Raw genomic sequence first — 27914 nt, 5'->3', positions numbered from 1 at the left:
TGTGGCGGTACGCGAAGGGCACGAGAAAAAAATATATCAGGATTGTACCGTAATTGAATATAAAGCAATGGGATGAACGGCTCTGATCAGCTAGCACTTAGCTATGTAAATAGCTTCAGTTCAATTATTTCGTACGTGGGCTAGCGACCTTTAAGTGAACCGCGGCAGGTAAGATAATGAAAGCATGAGTACTCAACATGCGTACGATAAACATACGTGTGTGTGTGTTTGTGTGCGTGCATGTGTGCGTTCTGCGTGCAAGGTTTGTATTCACAAAAATGTTTCTATACGATAGAGAGAGAGAGAAAAGATGCATAGAAAGGCAGGGAGGTTAACCAGAGGTAGTTCCGGTTGGCTACCCTGCACAGGGGGAAGGAGTAGATAGAACTGTTCAAAAGAGTACAGGTGCCGGCCAGTTGCGATGTTGGACATAGTATTATTAGCGAACGTAGCTGGCCAATGGCAAACAGCTCTCAGGAATTAAACGTTCGTGAATTCGGTCCCACATTGTTTAGCCGTGGACCATATACTATACTTTAAGTAGTAGTTTCAGGCAAACAGGTCTTCTTTGAGTTCCCAGTTCAGCTCACATCTTGTTGCGGGAGCTTCACAGAGGTCTGAGCGAAAGATTCCGACCTTGGTTGTAGTGCCAGCCAAGGATACCACCCCCGATTCAAAGGCGAGCATTTCCGTGCACAAATGGTTTGCGGCCCGCCACCAACGGCATTTCGCAAGGCCGGCCAGCCGGTCAAAGTTTTGCGCTCAGAGCTAAAACCTCTACTCTATCACAGACAAAAAAAAAAAAAAAAAAAAGAGAGAGAGAGAGAGAGAGAGAGAGAGACGAAAGAAGGAAAGAAAGAAAACTGAGCAGAGGAACACGAGGCAGGCCTGCACGATAGCTCCGGCGGAGAAAAACAAACTTTCAAACCACGGAGCAACGGGCACGTCAAGTCTTTCTCGCTCTTGCGAACTGGCCGAGGGACGAAGCCAGGAGCTAGGAGCGATAAACACGGCGCTGACTTTGGCGCGGGTGAAACGAGAAGCGTCTTCGCGTCTACGGAAGGGATGCGCGCTCGCGATAGCTTGAGGACTCGACACGTGCCGTGAGGCCCATGTATCCGCAGTTTGTGTACAGCTCGAAATGAGCAACCCGTCCCCATAGAGGAGGGGGAGGAGGAAGCTAAAGTCACATGACCACGCGTACGACGAGAACCGGGTCGGTCGCTTTCACGGACGCGTAGACGGAGCAGAACAGAAACAGGGTGATTGATTGTTTCACTCCTTTCCTCTGTTCATCTAATCATTTTGGTAAACCTTTCTCGAGGCGCGTAACGAACACCCATTCGAGATAAAGGTCTAAATGGCACGAGTGTAAGGTTGCTTTCTCAAGGCCCGGGGCAAGGGCCCTAATCGACAAGAAGGCTCCAGTAGAAGCTAGAGGGAGCGGAGTTGCTTTTACCGCAGTCGGATTGCGTTAGAAGACAGCGTTTCGGTGTTGCAACGCCGCATTTTTGAAGCAGCCGGCGAGGGTGTTTCGTTGGCCGGCGGGGTCCGAGTGAGTGCCCGCTGAAGAATCCCGCGAAGAACAGTGTTCGTCTCAGTGCACCGTGCATTTTCGTCTCGTATTCAACGGCAGCCGCACTCCTTGCCTGAACAAAAACGATACTCAGGTAAGAAGACCGACAAGGCGGACCTTTCTTACGCAGTAATACCAGTATTTTATTGATATAGCGAAACAAGCAATCTTAAGCGCCGCGTAATATGTATAATCGAGCTCTCTGTGGCCAGTGAAAAATGACATGCAATAATTCAAGTCACTGTATTTGTCAGTATATCAGAGCCGCGGTACAGCATACTTAAGAGATAAACACGGCGCTGACTTTGGCGAAACGATACTTAAGAGAGAGAGAGATAATAAACTTTAATAAAAAGAGCACGCGAGCGTAGGTAGCTTCCCCGCTCCGCAGTGGGTGGTCCCCTCAGTCCAGGAGTCCAGCGGCCTTAGCTGCCCTTCTCGCTCGGTTGAACAGGTTGAGCTGGTCCGTCGAGTCGGAGCTGGACAGCACTGACTCCCATTGCCGTGTGGTGGGGTGTGTTATGGGTGTTAGCTGTGGTGTGTTTGCGCAAGCCCATACCATGTGGTAAAGTGTTGCACATTGATCACAGTGTGGACATTTATAGGAATACAGCGCAGGGTGTATGGCGTGGTAAAGACTCAAATGTGGATATGTGTTTGTTTGGAGTTTTCGCCATATTACGGCCTCCTCTCGCGTCAGAGAATTATGAGGTGGGGGTAGTGTTCTTCGTGAAAGGCGATAGTGTTGTAGGATGTGAGTGTAGGTTAATGGTATGGGCTCTGGTTGGAACTGCTCGGCGCGGTCATCTCGCGGCTCCCGGTGTGCATGCGCTCGGGCGTAGGCGTGTGCCTGCTGATTGCCGCGTAAGGACTCATGCCCCGGAGTCCACACGATTTGTATGTATGGTGGCAGCTGGTGCGCTCCATTTCCAGCATACTTAACGAATATTTACCCCGGATCCTTTTATTCGGACGGTATAGAAACGCTAATTTAACGTCATAGTGTTTCAACAGCGGCTTCAGGCCATGCTGTATAGAATGAATGAAAGTGCGTAAGTGACGTAAGCGACCCTGTCATCTTTAAAGTCTAACTACTGAAGTCAATTCCCAAAAATACTAAATTTTGTTTAGAAATGCTAACAACAGTTTTAGTACTCTAGCTGTTGACATTTCATTAGAATATTCCACAGCCTCTATTCCTTGGAAACGCTGTGAGCAGGCACTCCTTCTGTATAATAATCATGTCGCTGAAATATTCACGCAACTGATTGCAGAAATTTTGATTGTCGTTATACGGTAGTAGTAAGGAGTGGGTGGCACTGCTGCACGTATGCGCCCAAATAATCGAGCGGGTCCGAAAAATTCGGCTGTCATAATAGGTCGGCTAATATATTTGAATTGTTTTCAAATAGATTCTGCAATAAAGCGGGCGAAAATAAAAAAAAATGGCAAAGTCATTGGCGTCGGTACGATTATCATAAACATTATTTGAAAGTCGGGCGTTTTACAACCAAATTGTATAGTTGCCTGATGTGCGTAAGGCATATTTCCAGCTGCCTCTCCCTCCCCCCACCTTCATTGTAGGGTAACAAACGAATTCTTTCTTCTGGTTAATCTTCCTGCCTGTCATTTCTTAAATTTTTTTCTCTCTCACCTTCTCTCTCCAGCTGCCTATACTGCACTGTGACCGGCGGGCTAGATGGTTCTTGATGCAAACTTAAAACGCGAACATGCATACCACAGCAAAAATTTGTGGCCCAGTGTGGAGTACTTTTGAACGTTTCTTGCCCCAATATGTTTAACTCTTCCTGAAAGGCGTAATGGACATCGCAACTCTGGATAACCTGGGATAATTGTTACTGCCAAACAGTGTAAATCTGAGGTAGTACGTGAATACTGCGTTCACTTAGAGTAGCCAACCTGACGTTATTCTGGTAAACCTCCCTGCGTTCTGTCTTCCTCTTTCCTCCTCCTTATCAACAGAGTCAGAAGCTGGTCAACTTGGTTTGAGATTATACTTAGTCCATCATATTCTATTCGCTGGTTAACTCCAAAATCGCTGAGGGTAAATTGATCTTCCTTGGCCTATGTCAGAAAAGCAAATGTCGGATACAAATGCACCACAAGGCAACCGTCGCAGCTTGACGTAATCGAACTAATAGGTGCAAATGACCTCGAGACGTAAGTAGGAAACGTTGCCAAGAGGTAGATATCATCGCTCGCAATTTGGCATTGCATTGTAACTTGAAGGAGTGACAGGGAACAACAAACAAGCAACTCAGGTCACGAGTGAGTCGCAAGGAAAATGCTTCCGGTTGCCATTCGCACACAATCGTTGTGAAGGAACGTTTCGAAATTCAGCAGACGCTTTATCGCTGGACCGAAGCCACGACTAACGTGCTCAAGTGCCAACGCAACGTAACAATAAAAACCAATACATACATAAATTTTTCGCAAATCGACACCATCATGTTCGTTTCTATATCAGTGACCGCGAATTGCAGTTCGCGAGGCGCAATTCCGAGTGTGCGTGCTTCGACTAGAAGCCGTAACCCTGCTACGCACACACCGTACCGATTTCAAAACTTGCGCAGGTGGCTGCAATGGCCCAGCCGATTTACATGCGCCGTCGGGCAATCGGCGAAGGTGGCGATATTACCGCCGCGTGAACACGAAAACGTATCGATTTCTGCCGGCGCAGACGGCAGAGCTCAATCTATATTGGCGAAGACAAAAAGGATGCACCGCCCATACGCACGCGTTGAAGCGAACCGACGCGTAGGGGCAAAGATGCGTTATGAAAGAGTGCTAAACGGGCCCGATCAAAGAAACGCGTAATTACGAGTAACGCGTTCAGAGAGCATGATAAGGAGGAGGAACCGGGAACTATCCTATTGCTTTGCACGAACAGGTCGCTGCCATATCTGTAAACACCGGTCGCACTATCCGTTTCTATGGCGACGATACAGAAATCCCGGGTTGCCGCCCAGGGCATCTGTTTACAGGCTAGAGAATTTGATCACACGAAGAGACTTTCGCGACTCACAAATCTAATGAGCGTGCGCAATGATCTGAGACGCATCCCATGACTACTATCCACCGTACCATGACGTTGTTTCTGTAGGTATACGAATGCTGTACACAACTTGTAGCTACCCAACGCTTAGGACAGATGGCGCTACCCGACCTGTTCGTTTGGTGCCATCCGGAAAATGCTGAGGCCATGTGTGCCTGGTGTCTCATGCATTCCGTCTCCGTTGCAGAACTTCGAATATGTTGCGTACAATAGTACAATAATACGCTGTGTGTGTGTGTGTGTGTGTGTGTGTGTGTGTGTGTGTGTGTGTGTGTGTGTGTGTGTGTGTGTGTGTGTGTGTGTGTGTGCGTGCGTGCGTGTGCGTGTGTGTGTGTGTGTGTGTGTGTGTGTGTGTGTGTGTGTGTGTGTGTGTGTGTGTGTGTGTGTGTGTGTGTGTGTGTTCGCGGCCCGTCGGTGTTGTTTTAACGCCTTCGTGTCCCCCGAAGCACGTAAGTGCAACTTCTCCAATGCGTGCGGTCCACGAACAGTTATGCGTTAGATTGACGGTGACATCGCATGCTACGTTGTGTACACGTAGAAAACACAAGTATTGATGCCCGCGACGCCTAAGAGGTCTAATTAAAATGGTCTATAATTCAGTGGGAATGCACTCGCCATTAATCAAGGCTGATCGATAGAGGAAGAACTTGGGGCAGGGAAACGGGACCAATTGAAGCGGCAATTGCTGCACCTGTTTACGTTAATTTTCCGAAACTGCCGGCCATATAAATTAATGCGCGAGAGTTATTACGCTTAACGGTGGTATTTGGTTCTAAAGGCAATGTTACGCCGATCAACAGGATGAAGCTATCGTGCTAAGGTATTCGTAATACTGTGCCTGCCATGACGCTTTTTTCACGCTTAAGTTGTATCATATATCATTATACATTGGCTCTGCACAGCTGGGATAGTTACGTACAAGATGACATGGTGCTCTCAACATGGTAACAGCTTTGTTGGTTTGACTGTTCTTAAGATGATTGTTCTCCGATTGTTCTTAAGACGTCACTGTGTGAGCGTTATTGAGGTTTCGCAGAGACAGCCTAAAGAGCGACGGTGTAGTCGGGCAAGTTGGCTGTTACGCTGGCATGCTGCTACGGGGGAGTTGTTTGACGGCCTTTAATTTACTAAATTTGTGGCGGCAGATTTCGTGATAAGGCGATCCTCGCATCTCCCGCCTTCTGTGCGGCCCTGCAGGCCTTTTATAAAAGGCCACGAAAACGTTGTCAGAGCGCTTAGGTATTTCCAGAATGTCTTGTCACCGGGAGAGTTAAGCCCTTCCTGACACAAGTGCACGATGCTTATTTTTGTTCGGATCACATAGGAGGGAAGCTCGCCTTCAATCACGACCAATGATCGCGAAAAAGTTCTTCCTTGTATAGTCGTATGTCACGCGATATATGTGGTCGGTCATTTAATAGATTTAGTGATACGATTATTCCAAGGTCAATACGTCACGTAAGTGGAGTAAAAAGATATGATGAAGATGTGTGAGGGCACAGGACAGAACGCTAGGATTCAAAGAACTGAACAAAAGGACCAATTGCATGTACATCATGTTATCTCAACTAGAGATGTCCTTCCCGTTACGGTTAGTGTTCTTGCGCTACGTACTACGTCTCGTAACCCGACGATGAGAACTTAAGCAGGTCATCATCGCTCTTTACCTGGTTGGGATCAAAGGGAGCAGCTTAGCAAACTATATCATCTTACGCCTTGTTTTCAATCGGATAGATAGATAGATAGATAGATAGATAGATAGATAGATAGATAGATAGATAGATAGATAGATAGATAGATAGATAGAGCGAGACGGAAAGACAGATACGTCTAACATACAACTCAAATTAAGTAACACCAGTACTGCAACACAACCGTGTCTCAAGCCCGATTCTTCCATTTATTATTGCGATAGCAATTATATGGACACTTCAACCGGATTTCTGCCGTCGGCGTCGCCGTCGCCGTGAGGTTCCGTATAGATTCCAAGGGTGAGAAAATCGTCGCCGCGCGCCGTATGCGCGAGCGAAAGAGCGCGGGGGACGCGCGCTATCACGGAAGGAGAACTCCCCCGCGCGCTATCACGGAGAGCGAACGCACGGTGGAAAGCAAACGCGACCGTCGCCCGAAAGGCCGTGGGGGTATGGGAGGCGGGGCGGCGCTATGCTCCGGCACCAAAGGCGTATCTTGCCACTGAATCTCCCACGCGGAAAGCAAGAAACGGGAAGACGGGGGGGGGGGGGGGGGCAGCTTCTCCTCTGCCAACAACTTCTCCTTTGCCCGGCGGTGCCGGTCGCCCGCACCGTCTCATCTCCACACGGCTCTGACCTTTGTATGCGCTGTGCATTCGCCGCTCAGTTTCCGTTGAAGCGATAGAGCGCGCGAACCTGCGCTTGCTGCCAGCGTTTTGACAGTCGTTGGCTGCGGTCATTCAGTGTGATCTATTCATGTTTGCTTGTGCGCGCTGACACCACGATTGTTAATTCAGTTAGTAAGCCAATGTGTCCAAGTTTATGCCTGCCGATAAAACTACTATCCCTATACTCCGAATAGCTCCCTACTAATTTGCTATCGCAATCGATGCTTTGCCTTTCGGGCGAAACTGCGACATTTTTACGCCAACTGCTTCTGGGTACTGTAAAGCTGCCACTACCGACCATCTATGTCTGAGCATGAGTAGATGCAACTGTTCGTTTGCTCGTTAGCGTTGTGACGCAGAACACCAGGTGGCTGAAGTGGTGAGTTAAACTGTACTTGAGCTACCAGGCGTTCTGCGTTAGTTCCGTTCAGTTCAATTCAAATTACTTTTTTCGAGTTGCCGAAAAAAAAAAAGCCAAGGGTAGCGCTCTACTGACCGCCACTTAACTAGAGCTTAAATTTAACGAATATAACAGCACCGGGTCGTTTACGGCCTCTAATGGCACGTACGCACTAGCGGCAAAGCGCGCGAGGTGCGCCGCCGGCGGCAAAACGCACTGCGGCAGAGCGGCCACACCAACCGGCGGCGCGCCACTGCGGCAGTCACGTGACAGCTTAGACTTCTCTCTCCTTCTCCAACTATTCATCAGCTCCGTCCGGGACCAGACGCGTGCAGACGATAGTGCGAAACGAGTTTTCGGCTTACACGAGACGCGAGTACGAAACGAGCGGTCGGGCGGGTCCGCATGACACCAGTTTCCCGCGCACACGTCACGGAAGCGGGGCGCTCTCATTGGTCTCCTTCATCCGCGGCATGCGGCAAACCGCAAAAAATCGGTCCAAGAGCGATCCCTACCGCGGCAAGAAAAATCTGCTTCGCGGCTGCTTTTGCGGCACGCGTCTTGCCGCCGGCGGCGCGCCGCGCGCGTTTTGCCGCTAATGTGTACGAGCCATAACATTCCGGCTGTGGCCAGAAATCTGAAGCCAGAATTTGCGACAGGAATCGCGCTGTCGTTTCCTGAAAAAAAAAAAAAGATCCTTCGTAGCAAAATTTCTACCGTATAGAAGCGTAACGCCGCTTCTTGAAGGAAATAAACTGCGAGTCTTCAATCGCCGTTCGTGCCACGAGAATCCGTGCGCGTATATATAGGCATGACAGGCGTCATAAATATACATTACGGTAAAAGATACGGGTAGTATACGCGATTGCGTGGCGCGCCGCGCGCACTTTGCAGCGATGACCACGTCAGGAAGCCCCAGTCGTCGCTATTCAGCCGCTGGCGAGGCAGGGCGGTATTGCGAAAAGAAAATCCCACATGGTTAGGAACTGCACATTGACGACGCCTAACGCTTCCTTTCCGAGGTGTCACCGTTACATCGCGCTAAAAGCGACGGGTATTCTTCTCTCTGACACCAAACGGAAGTCTCGCTTTAAAAAGAGGTCGGCGGGTCGGTGGCCGTTCTCACTGGCTGGCCGGAATGGAAGTGAGAGAGAGCCACAGTATTAAACATATACAGGGCGTTTCAATAAGCATCTATAGCCCATAGAAACGGTGCTGTACAGAAATGAATGGGTTACTTTACAGCGATAGCACTTACGATAGAGAAACAGGGCTTGCTCTTACGCGCACGCTGTACATACACAGCAGCGTGCAGCGTCGTGTCGTCGTCTTCGTCATGCGGTTGTCGTAGTCGTCGTGAATGCATACAGTTGCACACATCGCGCGCATGCCCCTGTCGCTGCATACAGTTGGAGCAGTCTCAAGATATCTAGAAACTGGTGGCAGTCTCGAGGAATATATGCTAAGTGGGCATACTCTAAACAGCGATTGGAGCTGATATCACAACTGCAACGTGTATGTCTATAGTCCAGTCAGATGAAAAGCTAAGTGGATTTTTGGCAAATAAAACATTTAATCGCTGATTAGTGCACAATTTCTTGTGCCAGCCGGTGCGATTACTATGGCGATGTCGCAATAACCTCTTTATCCATAATGCACAGTTTTTGTTTTCAAAGAGAGAAAGAGAGAGAGCAAGCAGATGGAAGGTATAAGAGGTTAACACGACGAGCGTCCAGCCTATTATTTTGCAATGGGAGTAAAAGAAAGCTAAAATTTAGATTACCCCCTCACCCTGCGTGTAGCGTTGAAAACAGGATGCTCATCTAGTCGAACATGCAACCTACCTACCTTTATAATTGCGTTCTGCATCTTCTCTGTATAGGCAGTTTGTTGAACACCTCAGTTTATTTCAATAAAGACAAGAAGAGTGTACTCTTGCGCCAGCAAGGGCTCTCCCTTCCAGAGAGCATATGCTGTTGGGTCTTTAGAACCTAAACAGCAATAAAAAAAAAGGAGGAAAAGAAAAAGAAGCTGGACACAACAGACACAGAAGCAGCCTCTTGTGTCGTTCTCCGGCGCAGGTTCCGTTCCTCTCACTTCCGCATGGCAGGTCGCCCGACAGTGGTGACCCAATTTTGAGTTCCTCCCAATATTTTTTTCATACACTTCTCGAAACAAGAAACGCATAAGCGAGCGAGGAAGGTGCGTCCTTGATTCCTTGCTCATCGAATGGCGCGCGCAACGCGTAAACTGGGTGAAACACACGACGCCAAAAAACGCCAGAAGATTCCGGGGACAAGAGAGAGAGAGAGCTCTGCATGGCACGGCTTGCGGTGGGTGGTGCCTCGCGGAGTGCACTACCGTGTTCGTCGGCGACAGTGAGAAATGAAGCGAAGCAGCGAGCGAATAATTCACGTAGCAAACTCGACTCGAACCAGTGGCCCAGGTATATATATATACTATGGTACACGCCGTGCGCACAGGTGTGCCGGCCTGCACCGAACCTCGTCACGCAGACGAACGTCGGCTGCGTTGGGAAAAAGCCAGACCGCGGCCAACTCTTGGTTTTTACGCGGCGTACATGCTTTGTCACGTTCACTGAACGGGGGAACACGGAAGAAACGCCTGTGCGGGTGTGTGCGCGTGTGAGAGCTTGTAGAAAAAAGAAAGAAAGAAAGAAAGAAAGAAAGAAAGAAAGAAAGAAAGAAAGAAAGAAAGAAAGAAAGAAAGAAAGAAAGAAAGAAAGAAAGAAAGAAAGAAAATGGAGAGAGACGAGGAAAACAAGTGAACTCGGGTCTGTAGAGGATCAAGTGACGGGGTCAAGATCGCTGGATGCTGCTGTTATTTTGCGTCCTCGAAAGAAATAATGTACATCACTCGTCCGTCGGGAGAACGGGCGATCAATTTCTTCATGTTTTCTTTTTCTTTTTTTCCCTTCCTTTTATAGGGCACGGGGACAAGTTATTATGACACCGTTCCTGCAGGCGCCCTCCTGCCTCAACGGAGGCGCAAAATCTTTATTTTTATTATTTTGCTTTAGGCCGTGAAACGTGATCGCAGAAAAGGGCGCATTAGTCCACCCATGTTGTGGAATGTCCAAGAAATGACGTCGCCCCAAAGTGAGAGCGCGAAAGAACAGGCATCTAGGGAATTTAGCTATTGCTGTTCTTAAGAGATACGTTTCTCCTTATAAAGAGGTAGTACGTACTATCACTTCGTAACAGAACTCGATCGCAGAGCTAGCGAAAAACATACAATTATTATTATTATTATTATTATTATTATTATTATTATTATTATTATTATTATTATTATTATTATTATTATTATTATTATTATTATTATGACGGTGTGACGGTATTGTATCCACTGTAGTGCAGTTCTAAAGAAAGAAAAAGAAAAAGAAAGCCGAGTACATAGCAATCATTATTTCCCGCGGCAAACTTATGACACGAAAAGTTGAAGAAACCAGGAGTTTCTTTTTAAAAATGAATGATGTGCGTAAGTCGGCTCGCGCCTGAGCTTAATGAGCCACCGTCAATCGAGCGGTCCCTTTGCAGTATCACCGTCCACATTAGGAGTTAGAAGCCATAATTATTCAAAAAAAGAAAACGATTAACGATAAACACAGGTAATCAACTTCTCCACCGACGAACGCTATAGTTCTGACTCGTCTGCGCTATACGGGATGAGCAAAACGAAACAACCGGAAAGTAGCATGAAGAGTATCAACGACATCTTTCCCCTCGAAAGCCGAGAAAAACTAAACTGCGTGCGGGGTTTGCCATGCCATAAACGTGCAAATGGATACACGATTTCGAGATCGTTTTGCATTCGTGCTGCCCGACGTTTCGCTGCCGGGTTAAAGACGACCGCAATAAACGCAGGAGTCATTACTAAAAACTTCCCTTCACCGTCACAACACATGTTCTCCACGCTCCACCTCCATCCTCCCCGCCCGCCCGCCCACACACACACACAACACACACACACACAACACACAACACACACACACACACACATACGCGCGCGCGCGCGCGCGCGCGCAAGCACTTCTGTTTAAGGTTGGCAGCCTAAGCTTTCGAAGAGAAACGAGCGCCGAGCTAAACAGAGAATCAGACAATAGTGAGACAGGGAGACCGGGAGCAGGACGATAACGCCCCGGCGGCAGGACGGCAGGAAGAAGTGCGCATTGAATTAGCATAATCTCAAAGCACTCGGAGAACCGCAGTCTTTAAAAAGACGGGCATCTGCGAGACGAGCGAGTATACGCGTGTTTCCAGTGCGAGCGCGAGTCTCTCTTCGATCCCTACTCTATGCGATTGCCGTTTTCTTTAAAAGCATACGCGGGCCCTGCCTACAGGCGTAGTCCCCGCGCGAGCATCACGCCAAACAGAAAGAAAAGGAAGGATTATGAACAGGGTTGAGGTGAAACGAAAAAAAAAAAAACAAATGTGCGCGGCCGAATTCACTTATTTTATTATACCTTACAGGCCCGGAAGGACATTTATTTATGCGCATTTAAGCATTTATTTTTCCAGCCCCAAGCTGATGCATACATGTTTGCCTGGCACAAATAATGTGAACGCTCGTCCTGTGTTTTATGTCTCTTTCTGATGTGTTTTCAACTCTCTTTTCTCTTATGCAGGGTAGCAAACCGGAAACTCTGGTTTGGTTAACCTCCCTGTTTTTCCTCTCTTTCTATCTCTCGCCTTGTATACGACGACCTTAAAAAACAAGGGACGTAGAAAATCAAACAAAGAACGTAAAACAATGGCTACATAGAAGCGAAGTTTAAAGTTAGGACAGTTAAGCGGCGGCGCGCAGAAAGACTTGCCAGCTACGACCTAATTCTGGCTTACCCCTGCTTAAAGAGACGCTAAACATGAATTTTAAGTTAAGCGGTATTAGCAAATTACAATTCCGCCTCTCTTACCCGACTTAGCCTTAGAGGAAGGAGTCTAGCGAAGCAGGCGAAGGCGCAAGAACAACAGATGGGTGGCCACTACGCTCTGATATTCCAACACCAGCTCAGCCGTGACGTCATAGATTTACGCAGCATTTAACTGGGCTCAGTTCATTGTATATCAGGTAAAGGAGGAACACTATTGGATTCTACAGCAACCGACGACTCGAATTAGCAGCTACAAGTAGGCACTTTGAACTCCACGATATCACACTGACGAACCGGCACTGTTGTTCTTGTGTGGAATTCAAGAAACAAACGTTTGGTCTTCATGTTTCTTCAGCCAAAGGAATAAAAATAGACATTCGAAGGATCACTTTATCAGCCTAAATAAATTTAGTTTTCACTCTTTTAATGTCATTTGAGGTGCCAAGTTGCATTCTAAAATCGGGCTGTAGCACAGGCAAGCACACGCACGAGTTCACATGCAGGGCTCGACTCGACGCTCTTGTTCAGCCTAGCGTATGCTCGTGTAATATAGGCACGTATGGATCTATATAGGCTCCCGTAGTCTCAACGGAACTGAAGTAGTCAGTGCTCTTCGATATCGTACCTAGATGGTGGGCGCAGGACGACTTTCTGGAGAAACATGTTGTGGTGTTTTTTTTTTTTTTTTTTTTGCGTATGCCGTGTGCTTGGCGGGTGCCCTGTGCGTATCACTTTATTTGCCATTGTTTCCATCTGGAGAGCAGCATGCTCAAGGGTTCTCCAGTTTTCGCAACAGAACCTGCTCCCCTTTTTCCTGCTTCCAAATCACCAATTCAATAAAGTACCTTCGAATAAGTGCCGAGAGTGCGTGATAACAAAATTACAGCTCAGAAATTGCTCGAGGTACATTATTCAAACGGTAAAGGACGGCGCTATAACATTTCCTACTGTCGAAAAGGCGCTTCCAGTGGAAGTGCGCATGTGAATACGGGTTTTACTTCACTGGATGGTGCTAAGAAAAAGTACACAAACGAGAAGTGTGAAACCTTTTAAAATCTAAGGTGAAAAAGCCTGAAAATAAATAACTAAATAAATAAATAAAAAGAAAGAAAACAGGGTGGCTGAAGGGTACAACGGTATCGTATACGTGAGAATAGCTTTTTTTTTTTTTTTTTACGCCGATTACATTCTTTTAATATACCGCATGTCTCCGAACCAGCCGGGCCGATGCTGGCGATAAAATAAGCGCGGCCCACACTCGGATAAAAATTTATTCGGAGTAGACTCGTTACACTCGCCCGACTCTCAGGTTATTGCGATGCAGACCTTGCTTTCTCGGTGGGTCTCAACGGCGTGCCTCTTTAAGGACGGCTACGTCGCTTGGTGAAAACAATGTTTGGACTTCGTATAGCGATCTTCCCCGATCACGTAAACAAGGTTTAAATTAGACGCAGTCTTCAGACGGTGAACGACCTGACCCCGTTGCTACAGGAGCAGGGCGAGGGCGAAGGCCTCGCCCACAGAAGAATCCGCGGCACGCACGACAAACCATCAAAAGCAGCAAAAGCGCGAAATAACCAAGGATTAAAAGGGGGAGCGAATTAAATTGCTCCGTAATGTAAAGCGTACTCAATTAATTAGTGGCAAGCAGCGATTACGTAGCGTACGCCTCTCTTAACACGCGGCAAACAGAGCGACGGAGCTAGAAACAAGGGGGGGGGGGGGGGGGGGGGCAAAGCGGGATTCAAAAACAAGAAAAACCGCGACGGCCACGAAAGCGATGATGGAGCAACGGTGCCTCCGAAGACAAAGTGTACCGAACGGCGCGCTGGGAGTGAGTACCGCAGTAATTAGAAGCGCAAAGGCACCGCCCGGCACTGGAGAGGCCGGCTTGTTCACCAGCTCGTATCTTTGATGTCGACGTTATCACTTATAGGACTTCTCTCATACGATGCATCCATAACGTTGGTAGGATCTGGCTGAAGTGAGCCGCGGTGCCGTTCGATTTAGCTTTTAGGCGGCACGACTGGAAGTAATAAGGAGGAGATAAAAGGGGAAAGAAAAATCACCAGCCCTTCACCTGTCGAAAAAATGGGGGTAAGCGAAGCTTGTCGTGTGTATATCTGACCTTCGTCAGGGTAACGTAAAGTTCACGACATATCGCGGTAATAAAACATAAACGTTTATTAAATGTATACATCTAGGGAAGGAAACGTACAAAACAACGGAAGGAAAAGTTGCACGAAAGAGAAACAAAAGTAGAAGGAAAGGAACCGATAAGTAGAAGGGAAGGGAAGGGAAAGTAGTAGGTCAAGTACACAGACGACAAGCTTCGCTTACCCCCATTTTCTCTACAGGGGAAGGGCTGGTGATTTTCTTTCTTTCTTTCTCTGTTTCTTTCTTTCTCCTTTTCTTTTTTGTCCTTGGTATGTGCCATTGAGCTTGGACCCTTTCTGCAATATCACCAGGATCGGCTCACTTTTCAGCATGACACCACCACCATCAACGCCGAAACTTGTGAGCCTATAAAGCTTCGCTTAAAAAGAAGATTGCAGAGTGTTACTCAGGGTAATCCTTAGGTGCCCCTAAAAACAGGGCCGGCAAAATGTCAGAATTCAGATAGCAGCGCTTGCGTGCGCTGCTATCTGTTGACTATATATGTGTGAAGTGCTTCGTAGAATAAAAATTGTTGGAAGTTAGTGCTGTGTCCGCGTCGTCTATCCATGCCTCGTCCCTTTTCATGCGCTATTAAGGATAAGTCAGAATTCATTTCGCTCGGTTCTGCTCCTTCCTTATGATACGCAGCTCACGATGGACTGATCTTGATGGTAACGCAGCCGAAGTGCCGCCGGATCAGTGACGAAGCGCGAAAGAGATAATAAGCGGAACAGGTGTCTTTGACAGCCTCCTTTATGGAACATTGTCAAAGGAATGTCTGCGCCATGCAGCCACTGAGAAATTTATGTTCTGAAATTTTTTCGTTATTGCTTGTTTTTTAAACTTGACTAATGATCTAATCCCATGCGATCGTTGGTCAATCCTTAATTGTCGGTGTAAGCTATATTCTGAGGAAAACCAACTAACCAATCACTACATTATCCTGGATCAGCATTCTCTCTCCTTGTCCGTCTTCTTAGGATGATGATGCGACGATGACAACCGCGGCCAGTGTGGGGGTTCCCTGAATTTATGTGACGACTTCCTTTCAATATAATTTATTAAAAATATTATTGTGTTATCCTTGATGGGAGACACGATGATGGTATATAGTCTTTTGGTGCGGCGTTGTTGCGGGAGCGCCACATCATCAGCCGAAAACCAATAAATCAACTGCACCTCGCCTAGCAGCCCTCGTGGGGCAGCTTAGTTTTTGTCTGCTGTGCCCAAAGCAAAGCAAGAAAGAAGCCGGAGTCAATGTTCCACGAAGCGGATGAAATGGCGCACGCTTCCGCTGTCTCCGCAACGACGCCTGTCATGATAAAGGGATATATATATATATATATATATATATATATATATATATATTAAAAGAAAAAAAGGGAAAAAAAGCGACAAGAATCTTTCACTACTTAAATTTCATACTGTGGTTCTTGGTGCTTTTGCCATTACCAGACGCGAGTCGTCGGTTTATTTGGCTCATCCGTGCGACAGTCATTTCAGTCATTTCTCTTCCATTTCTCCAACACTAACGTCAGGAGAACGCTCTACAAGAGCGGGTAGATGTTCTGTAGTTAGTGAGAAACCAAAATGGACGTCTCTATCTATCTATCTATCTATCTATCTATCTATCTATCTATCTATCTATCTATCTATCTATATCTATCTATCTATCTATCTATCTATCTATCTATCTATCTATCTATCTATCTATCTATCTATCTATCTATCTATCTATCTATCTATCTATCTATCTATCTATCTATCTATCTATCTATCTATCTATCTATCTATCTATCTATCTATCTATCTATCTATCTATCTATCTATCTATCTATCTATCTATCTATCTATCTATCTATCTATCTATCTATCTATCTATCTATCTATCTATCTATCTATCTATCTATCTATCTATCTATCTATCTATCTATCTATCAAAAGCCCGCCGCATCTCTCACATCAAAAGAAAATCGAAACCGCGCGCGGAGTGAAGGATTAGTCCGCGACAATACTCTGCTCTCAATGCCGCCGCAACGGCTTCTAACAAGATTAAGCCACCGACAGCCGTCTTCGGTCGAGCGCCCGCTGACAGGAGGAGAGCCGAGTCGAGTTTTTCGTCGTGACGAAGTATAAGCTCCGTGCTCTGTGGGAAAGTAAGTGCTCGCCGAACGCAGGCCGAAATGAGGAAGCGGCATCGCCGGCGTCTTCCCTGTCGGACCTCACAGGATGCCGCCGCAACCGCGTACTTGAGAGAGAAGCCACTCATTTGAACCGTATCACCAGCAGATCGCAGCGGGGCACTCCCTATGAACTTTTACTCGGTAAGCTGAAGCAATACGGTAAAGCAAACTCTTCGCAAGATGACTTACATATGTAGTCCACATTTATATCGATGTAGTCGAATCACGGTTATTATAGTTCTAACTTGACCGTAACGTATTGCAGTTTACTGAATACCGGGTGACCGAAGACGTCAGCGCGAGCAGTCGCGTTTGTGCTCATCATCGTGTGGCGCTGAATATATATATCATCAGCCCATATTTTATGTCCACTGCGACCTCCAATTACCCCTGTCTTGCGCCAACTTGCCCTGCAATTCCAACTTGCGCCTGCACATTTCCGAACTTCATCACCCCACCTAGTTTTCTGCCGTCCTCGACTGCGCTTCCCTTCTCTTGGTATCCATTCTGTGACTCCAATGATCCACCGGTTATCCATCCTACGCATTACATGGCCTGCCCAGCTCCATATTTTCTGCTTAATGTCACCTAGAATATCGGCCATCCCCGTTTGCTCTCTGATCCAGACCGCTCTCTTCCTGTCTCTTAACGTTAGGCCTAACATTTTCCCTTCCATCGCTCTTTGTGCGGTCCTTAACTTGTTCTCGAGCTGCTTTGTTAACCAAGTTTCTGCCCCATGTGTTAGTTAGCACCGGTAGAATGCAATGATTGTAGACTTTTCTTTTCAACGACAGAGGTAATTAAGCTCCCAGTCAGGATTTGGCAATGCCTGCCGTATATGCACTCCAACAAAGTTTTATTCTTCTGTATATTTCCTTATCATGATCAGGGTCCCCTGTGAGTCATTGAACTATATAGCATCGTCATCATCATCATCAGCCTATTCATGTCCACTGCAGGACGAAGGCCTCTCCCTGTGATCTCCACTTACCCCTGTCTTGCGCTAGGTGATTCCAACTAGCGCCTGCAAATTTCCCAACTTCATCACCCCACCTAGTTTTCTGCCGTCATCGACTGCGCTTCCCTTCTCTCTCTCTCTCTCTCTCATTTTTATAGCATTTTTATAGCAGCGACCGATAATATTATACTTAAATGGTGCTGTAAAGCGTCGGCAGCTGCACTACCGTTAACATGGAGTCCTCTTATTTTCCTTCAATGGGAACACCCTCGTAACAAACACATAAACGCTTCCAACGTGTTCTGGTTGGACAAAGCAGATTCTGGATGTATTGGTACTAGCGTTGCTACTACCGCACTCGTGTTCGATGACCCGGTATTTCGTAAACTACAATACCTTTGCGGAGTATCTGAAACCTTATTATGCCCTTCTGTCACGGTGTGCACATTTTCGTACGCGACTTGCGTTTGCCGGTTCTGTCCAGCAGCAGCAAAGTATAAGCATCACGGACATTGCGCTGCGGGTAAACAGAATCCCCCACTTGCAAAATGTGACTTGATTTCATTTCATTATGCAGAGTATTGCTACACACTGTCATGTCTGATGGGATATACTACGTGCGGCGTTCCGTCAGAGTTCCGGTGCTGAAGGAACAGTTATTTTCCCTCCAGTAATGCCTGTAGCCAATAATTCATTTGCGTATCTTCTTTCGGCCGGTGTTATATTTCAATTGTATTTATACATATATAGATATAACGCGACCTGACGAACTGAAGAATAAAGAGATATTCAGGTAATACTTTGTAACCACTAGAACTCACTAGAAAATGCATTAAGTATCATCAAACTCTCTTCGACGGAGTCTACAATGCCTTCGAATAAAGTAATGTATACCTTTGGCACATTTATTTACTGTTCATCATATTCAAATTTAATTGAATGCTGGGGTTTTACGTGTCACAACCACGCTCTGCCGACATAACCTCGGACGGTCACTATCGGTGATATCACTTTTGGAGCGCGCTTATTGGATGGTTGAGCAAAACGGGATGAGGTGATTGGCTGTTTGAGCACTACGTCACGCTATAAAGCGAACGTATCGCTGAAAATGACCCCGCGAAAATACGTCCGCTGATTATTATATAGGTGCGCCAGGGGGGGGGGGGGGGACACCGAATTAATTTTGACCCCCTGGGTTTCTTTCGTGCGCACCGAAATCTAAGTACACGGGCATTTTTTTGCATTTCGCATGCTTGATTGCATGTCACAGCGGGCGCGCATTCTAGTGACGGTTCTGAGATTTAGGTACGCGCTCCAGAACTTCAAGTGGTAAGAATGAACCCGCAGCTAACCGCTACGGCACCTCTCGTTGTGCTGACGTTTCTCTTACAGCCATACTGCCACAAAGCTGTGGTTACTACTGATCATGAGCAAAACTATACCACGGCTCTGAAGATGACAGCAAGGTTTACATTTGGGCGAGTTGGCACGAATCCATGCCGAAATGAGGATAGCGCGACGAACAGGGATGAAGAAGAATGGACGCCGTAAGCGCTTACTCGCAAGTAAAGGTTTATTGGAGCAAAACATGTATTTAAAAGGAAGTACTAAGTGCGAAAGTTGAAATTAAGAGGAAAAAATGGAGCTGAGCAGGCCATATAATGCGTAGGATGTATAACCGGTGGACCATTAGAGTTGCAGATTGGAAACCAAGAGAAGGGAAGTGCAGTCGAGGACGGCAGAAAACAAGGTGGGGTGATGGAGTTAGGAAATTTGCAGAGCGCAAGTTGGAATCAGCTAGCGCAAGACAAGGGTAATTGGAGATCGCAGGCAGAGGCCTTCGTCCTGCAGTGGACATAAATATAGGCTGATGATGACTAAGTGCGCAGTCGCCACAGTTTACGAAAACCAATTCGCACGGGTGAAAATCAGCTACAAAAGAAAAACAGGACAACGACGACATAACATGGCGCGGGATGTTCGTTATGGGCAGTACGAGCCAGTAAATACAACTGTATATAGCATTTTCCTTCGCCTCTTTCTACGTAACATTTTTAGTGGAGGGTTCACATCCACTGTCCTCACCACTGAGCTCCGCCACAAGATTATGGCTGTGGGACGCAAAATTCCATAATTTATTTCTCTGAATCTCCAGTCGTTTGTTGCATTTCTTCTTTTCTTTTATGCGACGCTGGCGGTAGGATTAAAGAAAAAATTCATGAAACGGTATTGTTGAGCAGAATCAGTCTGGTCATGAATCTTTTCGCATGGCGAAATTTCTACGTTCTCCGGACAGCATCGCGCGCACGAATTCGATAAAAAACGTTTTAAAAACTCGCAACCGTAATTTTCCCTTTGTCAGGTGCCTGCTAACTGAAATCCTTCTTTAAATTGTTTCGCGATTTCTCAGTAATCGAAAGAAATAGAACATAAAGCACTAACACATAAATGATGAGTAATGTCGGTGAGGTAGCGTAGGTTCGCATTAAATTTTTAGACTAGATTGCAGTGATGCTAGCACTTGGACGTATTTTTCAGGGGTTATCAGTTTTTCCATCACATTAATGTTTCGCCGATTGAAAACGGCGAAGAAAAAGAAGCCATTAAAGAAAGAAACGGAACACATGTCATGGAAGCTTCAGAGGTACACGCCGTAAAGCTTTTTTAACACGAAAGTGTTTTATGCCGGGGTCCACCAAGACTTCACTGACGTATTTCCGTGACGGAAATACGTCACACGAACATACACGAACATAATACAAAGAAAGAAACCAGAAGAAAAAGTTCCACAAACATGCACAATTTGGAAATCGAACCCACGACCTCTCGGTCCGCGACGATAGATCGCCGAGCGTTTAACCCATTGCGCCACAAACGCATTTGCAGAGAGCTACACAGACGCGCCTTATATATCTAACACTCCTCCGTGTACCCGCGCTCTTGCTCGGGGCGGTGCCGCCGCCTACGAGCAGAAAAGAGAAGTACTGCATTATGACACTAACGCGCACCGACAGTGAACGCTTCGGTGGTCTCAGCACTACGACGCCTCGATGCCAGCATTCGAAGGGACGCTGGCATCAAGAAGCACTACCAACGCCACCTAGGTGGCGTTCACCGTACTCAGCACAGCGGAGCGTGGCCTCCGCAATTAGCTCTGAAAATGTTTCTGAAGTTGATCGCGGCAATTACGACGCGCTGTACGCGCTGATTTGACTCGGTGACGATTCAGTTACGTGCTTTGTCTTGCGCGTTGTATTAGTGTGTCAGTTACGTGCTTCGTCTTTCGCGTTGTGCTAGCGTGTGCAGCGTAGTGCAGCTTCCATATGCACGACGGTTGCTCATGGTCATCGACGTTGGTAGTCGTGATGGAGGAGACGTGCCACCAGGCGTCAGCGTGGGTGCATCAACGCCTAAGGGCGCTTTAGCCACAAAACACCAATAGACATTATATATCAATGTGCAATAAACATTACACTACTTCTGTGAAGACACGTTTCACTTTCGTGTTCTATACCGATTCCTATATAAGAGGGATCAACCACATTTTTTTCTACAGCTTCTGACTTTCGCGTTCATAAATATTGGAAGAACTTTTTCCGAGGCTGCTGACAAAGAGTACCGCACATGCGCCCGAAGCAAAATCCAGAGATCGAAGTGCACGTCTAAATTATTGCCCCAAGTTGAGAACAACTAGTCACTAAAACTTGTTGAAAATGCAGCAAGATTAAAACTCACGTGATTCTTTTAAAGATCTAAATCTACAAGTTTCGTTAGCAGGTTCAGTTGCCGCTTGTTTTTGTTTTGTCTTACTTTTTAATGTCATTAAAGCCACAGGACATCACGTCATCCACCACCATCACGTCATCCACCATTTGGTTCATTTTCAGTTTTTGCCACGTTGATCAGTATTTTTTCTCGAGCAATCTTTTTCTCGCTATTGTACTTGTACGGTACACACATAGCTGTCGTACACAACATTTGGTGAGCGGTTATCTCAGTGCCACATACAAGCTTGCGCCCCCAAATTGCAGCTATTATATGTTATTTAGCTTTTGCTAAATGGCAACCAGCCTTCTAACCTACTCAAGTAAACTGAGTCGTTAAAACGTGTGCTTGCTGAGCTTCTAGCAATACTAGTTGCTTATAGTTACTTATATTTGGTTGGAAACCAGTCTTCTGGGTGTCTTGAACAGTGTGCAACTAGTCTGCACACTTTTGCATACTTTGCAAAGTTACAGGACTAGCAATTGTCTAATTTTAGTCCAACAGCCTTTAAACAGCGGCTAAGCAAGCTACGCGCGCACCATGTGGTTAGCGGATATGACGCAAAATTCCAGCTCGTCGCCTCAGAGATTCTCAGCGCTCCTAAGGTGCAGTCTAATCCCAGAGGTCATGCCGAGGAACCGTGCTGGTTCTCAATGTTCTGGGTCGTGCGTCATTTCAAGCGAGCAATCGCGGCGGGGTTCTTATCAGTTGCGGTAACAAAAGCGTCTATTCTTGCGAACTCTTTGTTACGCATCCACTCGTATTTCAAACGAAAAACATTGCTAGGGGCTGGTCTGCATCGCCACTAATTGAAACGAGGCTTTTTTACGCGGTCTGAAATTTCGTTACAGTTGACCTTTAACGGACGAAGTTCGGTAAGATACAGCTGGCCAAACTAGATGCGTCCCACTACCACTAAGACGTGGACACGATTGGCTGGCCGCAAACCGCTCTATCATGTGAACTGTTTTATGAAAACGGGAGCTGGTTGGCCGTCCTTTGTGATGTTTTGGATATGCAGAAAAAAGACGGACGTAACGATGAGCAACACGGTTACATTCTTTTCACGCAGTTGCGTGCATTTTCGTTGACGCTGCTACGAAGTATAAGATTTAGCTGGCCACAAATATATTCTTTTTGTCCCGTCCTCTCGTAACACAGCCACAGCATTAGTAAACAAGCACGTGTTCTGCTACTCACCTGGCCGTACGATCGATGCAGTCATCAATAAGTGATCGCGAGAGGCGAACTGAGACGACAGTGAAGCAAAATTCTCGTACCTCACACATGTATATAGTTCGTCGTGGGTTACACGACGGATAGTGTTACGCAAACTGCGCTACGAGTGATTACCTGTCGGGACAGTTGGGCGAATCGGTCGCTCTGTCGACGAGTTTGAGAGCGGGTACAAGAAATGTCCAGTTTGGCGCAATATCCCAAACCCAGATTTTAGCAAGCAAAAGAACTGCGCTGAAATGTGTCGGCACCCGCAGTTCGTACACCTGTGGTAACTGAAAATTGAAAAAAAAAAAGAAAGACCGACCAAACAGTGACCCGGCAACAAATGTGCCTGCCGTGACACGTGTGAAAAAAAAAGGGTCACTTCAGCGCATTCCAAATTACAATTTTAAGTGAGTGACCTTGTTCTCGATTTTAAGTGAGCCAACTTGTTCTCCCTGCCGTCTCTTAGATAAATTTCCCCTCTCTCTTGAGAAGCACCATGACAGAGCTTTTGCATATACAGTGTCCTGAGGTTCCTTGTGCGCACAGCTTAACCACAATAACGCAATGTCATTCCTTGGGGATACGCGTTAATTCATCTAGACCCTAGAGACGGTGAGACATAAACTTACGCGCAGGCATTGAGAAGTGCAACAAAGATAACGGTAGAATAACCTCAGCAATAAGAAAAAAAAAGAAAGTACCATGGAACATGCTTTCTGCACCATTGTAATTGGAAGGTGAACACCAAAAAGAAAAGAAAGAAAGAAAGAAAGACAACCTATAAACAAACGAATAGCGATAAATAGAGGGAAGTGGCAGTGAGGGAGACTACTTGAAGAGTGCTTCTACGAAGCACTACATGCAGAGCGCGATGTGGCGTCCAACGCATCGAACCTCGGGCCAAGTGTCGTAAAGGGTAACTTTTACGGTCGTGCTCGGGTGCGCGCGAACAAGCTACCGGTGTCACCAACGAGTACATCAGCGGCGCGAGGGGCGCCGGCTGCTTGATAAGCGTCGTTCGAGAAAGGGGTCTATAATAGTTCCGCTAGCTATACAGATTGCGCTGAGATTGCGAAAAGGGTAGGGAAACCTTCATACGCGCACGCCTGCGGTATCAATGCTTCCTAGACTCGGGAACAGCCAGTGCTCCTCCAGCTTCGCGTGTATACTGACGTCGTTGTGCGCGAAACGCTTTTCAGATCTTCTCTCATTGCCTCAACGAAGCTTCACGGTCAGTTGATTAGGAAAATGTCACTGCGGACGAGAGTGTTTTACGTTACGCCTCTTTTACCGACATCTCCCTGAAACGCTTGAACCGCGCGATGCAGAAAGCTTGTTTCTGCATGAGTTGCCAAATTACGCAGCATGCTTGCCTGGTCTGCCGAAGTCAGACACAGGGACACTTTCATTGAAATAAAAGTAGTGGTTTCTTCTAGAAGGCGCCAGCTGTGACTAGCGTTAACAGCGGTTACTTACATTATATATTGAAGCAGTTGCTTATGATTGATTGATTGATTGATTGATTGATTGAGTCATCCTAAAACAACACATGGACTATGAGACGCCGTACTGGAGGGACCCAAAAGTAATTTTGATTGCCCGGTATTCATTATCGCACACCAAAAGCTTGGTAACCACGCTAGCACTTTTACATTCTTCCGCCATCGGAATGCAGCTGCAGAGCGTGGGAATCGAATTCGCGACCTGTGGGAATAAAACCCGCGAACCCATAACCGAACTGAACACGTGATCAGCGGATAATTCCTGTTTCCATTTCCAGTGCTATACCTAACGCATGTTGAATGAATGATACGCCACCTCGATAAGCTGTGTGAAGGAAAATTTGGACAAAGCGTACTTCTTTTTCTAACCTATTTTAATCTAACTGTTGACTTTCGGAATCTGAATTCGGGGGGAGGCTAAAACGATAACGTGGTGTTTCGGGGGGCTTTAGGGCGAAGGGGTTGCTACCCAGTAAGTTCACGAATACTTACTCTTCCACGTATGCAACACGAATGATGACGTTCTGAAGCGTGCCACATGAATGTCGAGCTTAGGAAAGATTCAGCGGGACGCCCAACCCTTTCGCAAACACACGCAGCCTTGCATCGCGATTACAGTGATTTCTGCAATCACCGGCGTTCTGTCCCTAGTGGCACTGCTAGCGTTCGGCGGACCGAGTCGAGACGGTCCTCGGAATGTTTACAAAGGAGCTTCACCTTTTTCGTTCCGAGAGAGCGCGCGCGGCTAAACTGGGAAAAACGCGGCGGCAGGGCGCGTTCTATTTCAGCACCTGCCGACCACTTCGCAACTTGGCGCGTGCGACGGGCCCCCGCCTAACTTGACGAAATGGCCCGGGCCGCTCCTCTCGTGTGCGGCGCGCTTAAGAACGCGCCGTACAGACCGCTCGTTACCGCACGCAGTGACCGCAAAAGGGACTGCGTCTCTAGAACCAATATTTGCATCTGATATTGTATTGACAAAATAAGGCGCTGACCGGGGCGGCATCGACCTCCGCGACGGAGTGCATGCGTGCTGTGTGGTGAAGGTGCCGGTAATTACCGGCTCCGACCACGAACACTCTAGCCTCCGAGCGTTCGTGCAGCGTCCGCGAAGAGTATAGGAAAACAAAGGAGGAGAACCGCGTCAGCAAAAGGACGATTCAGGCAGGAAGTGAAAAAGAGACGCAATCAACGAGCGATGACAGCAGGAATTGAGCAAAGAAAAGCTTGCACCTTCTTACCGCTCTTTTATCCCCTTCATTTAATCCCGTAGTTTCTATTCTTGGTCCTTTTTGTCTCGATACTATGCGTATTCTCGTAAGTACAACCCACACAGTGCCATTGTCATAACTCTAATTCATCGTATTTATTATTTCTGGCGCTCACGATTCCCATATAATGATCGAACGGTTGAATGGTCAGTTTTGCATCAAGCAGCTTTTGCGTAAAACGGTATGGTGCGAGCGTAACCCCTTCTGCATGAACATCATTGATTAAAATGTTAGCAACTTTAGTCGCTGTTTTTTTCTTTTTTTCGTAAAGTTACATCGTTATATGAGCGGCGCCATATATTGCACGATTAGCTAGTATCATTTAGTAGAGATTCCCGACTATCACCGACGTTGTTGCAAATATCGGTACAGCGCCAGCCTCGCTATATATGTGCGCTGAGGTGTATATGACTCGACTATCGGTAGCGCAGAATTTTCTTTGTTTCCTTTTGCTTCGTTTCCAAGATTAACGGATTGGTTAGCGGTTAACTGTTTATGTTTCCGGCGCGAAATTCTAGGCATAGACCGTCCTGTTCATGTTTTTATCTTCGTAACTGAGAATATCGCTTGAGAAACCGCGAAATCAACGATACCTCTAAATAAATGAGCGAGAGTCTTCTGAGCAAACATCAGGCGTATTAATGCCTCATATATAAACATCAAACTTTAATTAAGTAGTCATTTTTATTAATTTTTTTACGTTAACAACAGCTGCTCTTCTTTATTCGCTTCTCGTTCCATGTTCCCTGCGTACAGATAGCTTAGACGGCAATATGTGACCATGAGAGAGAGAGAGAGAGAGAGAGAGAGAGAGAGAGAGAGGTGTGAAGTTTCAAGTGCTGCACGACCAGCACTTGAAACTGGTGAGCGCGACACGCTCGAAAAATAGACGTTCGCGAGCTGTCGGCGCCAGACAAGGTGGGTGCCCGCGAAGATGGAAGGGAGGGCAAATGAACACGGTGCGGTCACTGCTAGAAGTTAAATTTAGTCACAACGCGTAGCGTTGCTGCACTAACAGGTAGTCTACGATGGACATCAAGCCTTCTTTTTTCTTTGAGACCAACTTCTTTTTTAATGCCTGCTGAACGAAATTAAAAGCGACTAGATGTTAAAGATAGCAAAGTTTTCACAGTATCTGATTGGTATGACATGCTAGACAACGAAAAAGCGCTGTCGTATTCATGCGGGCGTCTGTCGCCCTCCAGTACGGTCGAAAGAAGCAACTAGAGCTCATGTGCTTCTACTATAAGTACATAACGCGAGCATGCGTAAACCACTAACAACTGAATGGAATCATATTCGTGTTAAACAGCGTGAGCACACGAAGACAGTAAGTGCACATGCACACGACACTTTGTCATTTCAGCAATTGGTGCACAACCGTCCAGAAAGGACACACTCTTCTTCTTATTCTGATTATGATGATCATGATGATGATCGCTTTAACAATGACGCAAGCCCACTGTGAGGAATAGGCCTTAATTCGGGTTGTAATTATAATAACAAAAATATAAATGAGTATACGAAAGAAAGCAATCCCACATAATCTTTCGAGAAGGCTTTCGTTTCTGCACGTACCTACTGTCTTCTTCTTCCGCTGTCTTTCAAGTGCGGAGCACTTTAGGGGCCCGGGCTGTCGGCGTCTAATGTGTCATGTGTCATGTCGTCACGTTCAGAAAACACAAACGCAAAACAGGGCCAAAACATGCCAATTCCAGCGCAAAACCGGGTAAAGTTATACTAACTAGATTCAGAATAATAGAAAATACAGGAATACTCATGAATTATTCGAATTAATTAACAGAAATTCGTTAAAATTGCTTCTAACACGCCCGGCTGCTCCACACTTTCCCAGCTTTCACGTTGAGTGGAACTGTTTCTTTGACTCCATGTGCGCGGGACTTCGGCTCCATGTGCGTGGTGGTTTGGCTCCATGTGCGTGGTGGACTCCATTTTGCCTCCTTCTTCTACCATTTTTAAATCCATACATCAATCAGCACAGGGTTTCGTCGGTTTTTACACTGACTAACTTGTATTCCCCTCTCTTTCTCGCTGTTTAAGTTAGCGTACGAAGGCACCAACTTGCGCAATGAAACATACCACATAGAAACACCGCCGCACTCTGTCGAAGTCGCAGCGACGTCCTTGAAGCGTGTTGCGCCAGGGCGATTCGTAGCCGAGATTCTTTACTACAGTCTTTACTACAGTCGAAGCAGCACTCACAGAGCAAGTTTATCTCCCATTCGATAACCCACGTGTTCCACGCATACAAGAACGGCTTGAAGCCACGTCTCATACAACTGTGGCGAAGCCGTATACACTACACACCAATGAAAAGTGGCGGCGCGTGCCCTCAATGCCCGTTTTTCCGCGCACATTCTGGCTTCCCCGCAATACACCGGTGTGCGAAGCCGTTGGAACGCGAGCGCCACACGCTGCCAAGATTGATGACGCGTGACAAACTATAATGGAATCTCGCAGCGGCTCCAAGCGCGATACTGCGGCTACACAGGCACGTCGGTTGCGGCGCGGCCCGGTTGCAGAGCTTC

At 46.8% G+C, this 27914-nt stretch overlaps 2 protein-coding genes across 4 annotated transcripts in view; one reads left to right on the top strand and one right to left on the bottom strand.

Annotated features, from left to right (window-relative positions):
• Positions 1-27914, top strand: part of LOC119442614 (potassium/sodium hyperpolarization-activated cyclic nucleotide-gated channel 2) — a 411864-nt gene that overhangs the window by 6314 nt on the left and 377636 nt on the right. Inside the window, exon 1 of one of the 2 annotated variants that reach the window (XM_049662261.1) lies at positions 857-1670. The exons of the other annotated variant lie outside the window; for it this stretch is intronic. The gene's annotated coding sequence lies outside the window, so the exon portion shown is untranslated. Of the gene's footprint in view, positions 1-856; positions 1671-27914 lie in introns of those variants that run through there. 2 annotated transcript variants of the gene reach the window in all.
• Positions 1-27914, bottom strand: part of LOC119442615 (unconventional myosin-Ie) — a 356792-nt gene that overhangs the window by 191310 nt on the left and 137568 nt on the right. The gene's annotated exons all lie outside the window — the stretch shown is intronic.

The sequence above is a fragment of the Dermacentor silvarum genome, chromosome 2 (genome assembly GCF_013339745.2).
Source record: "Dermacentor silvarum isolate Dsil-2018 chromosome 2, BIME_Dsil_1.4, whole genome shotgun sequence".
Lineage (NCBI taxonomy): Eukaryota > Metazoa > Arthropoda > Arachnida > Ixodida > Ixodidae > Dermacentor > Dermacentor silvarum.
Note: the sequence above shows the minus strand (reverse complement) of the source record. Positions and strands in the feature narration are given on the sequence as shown.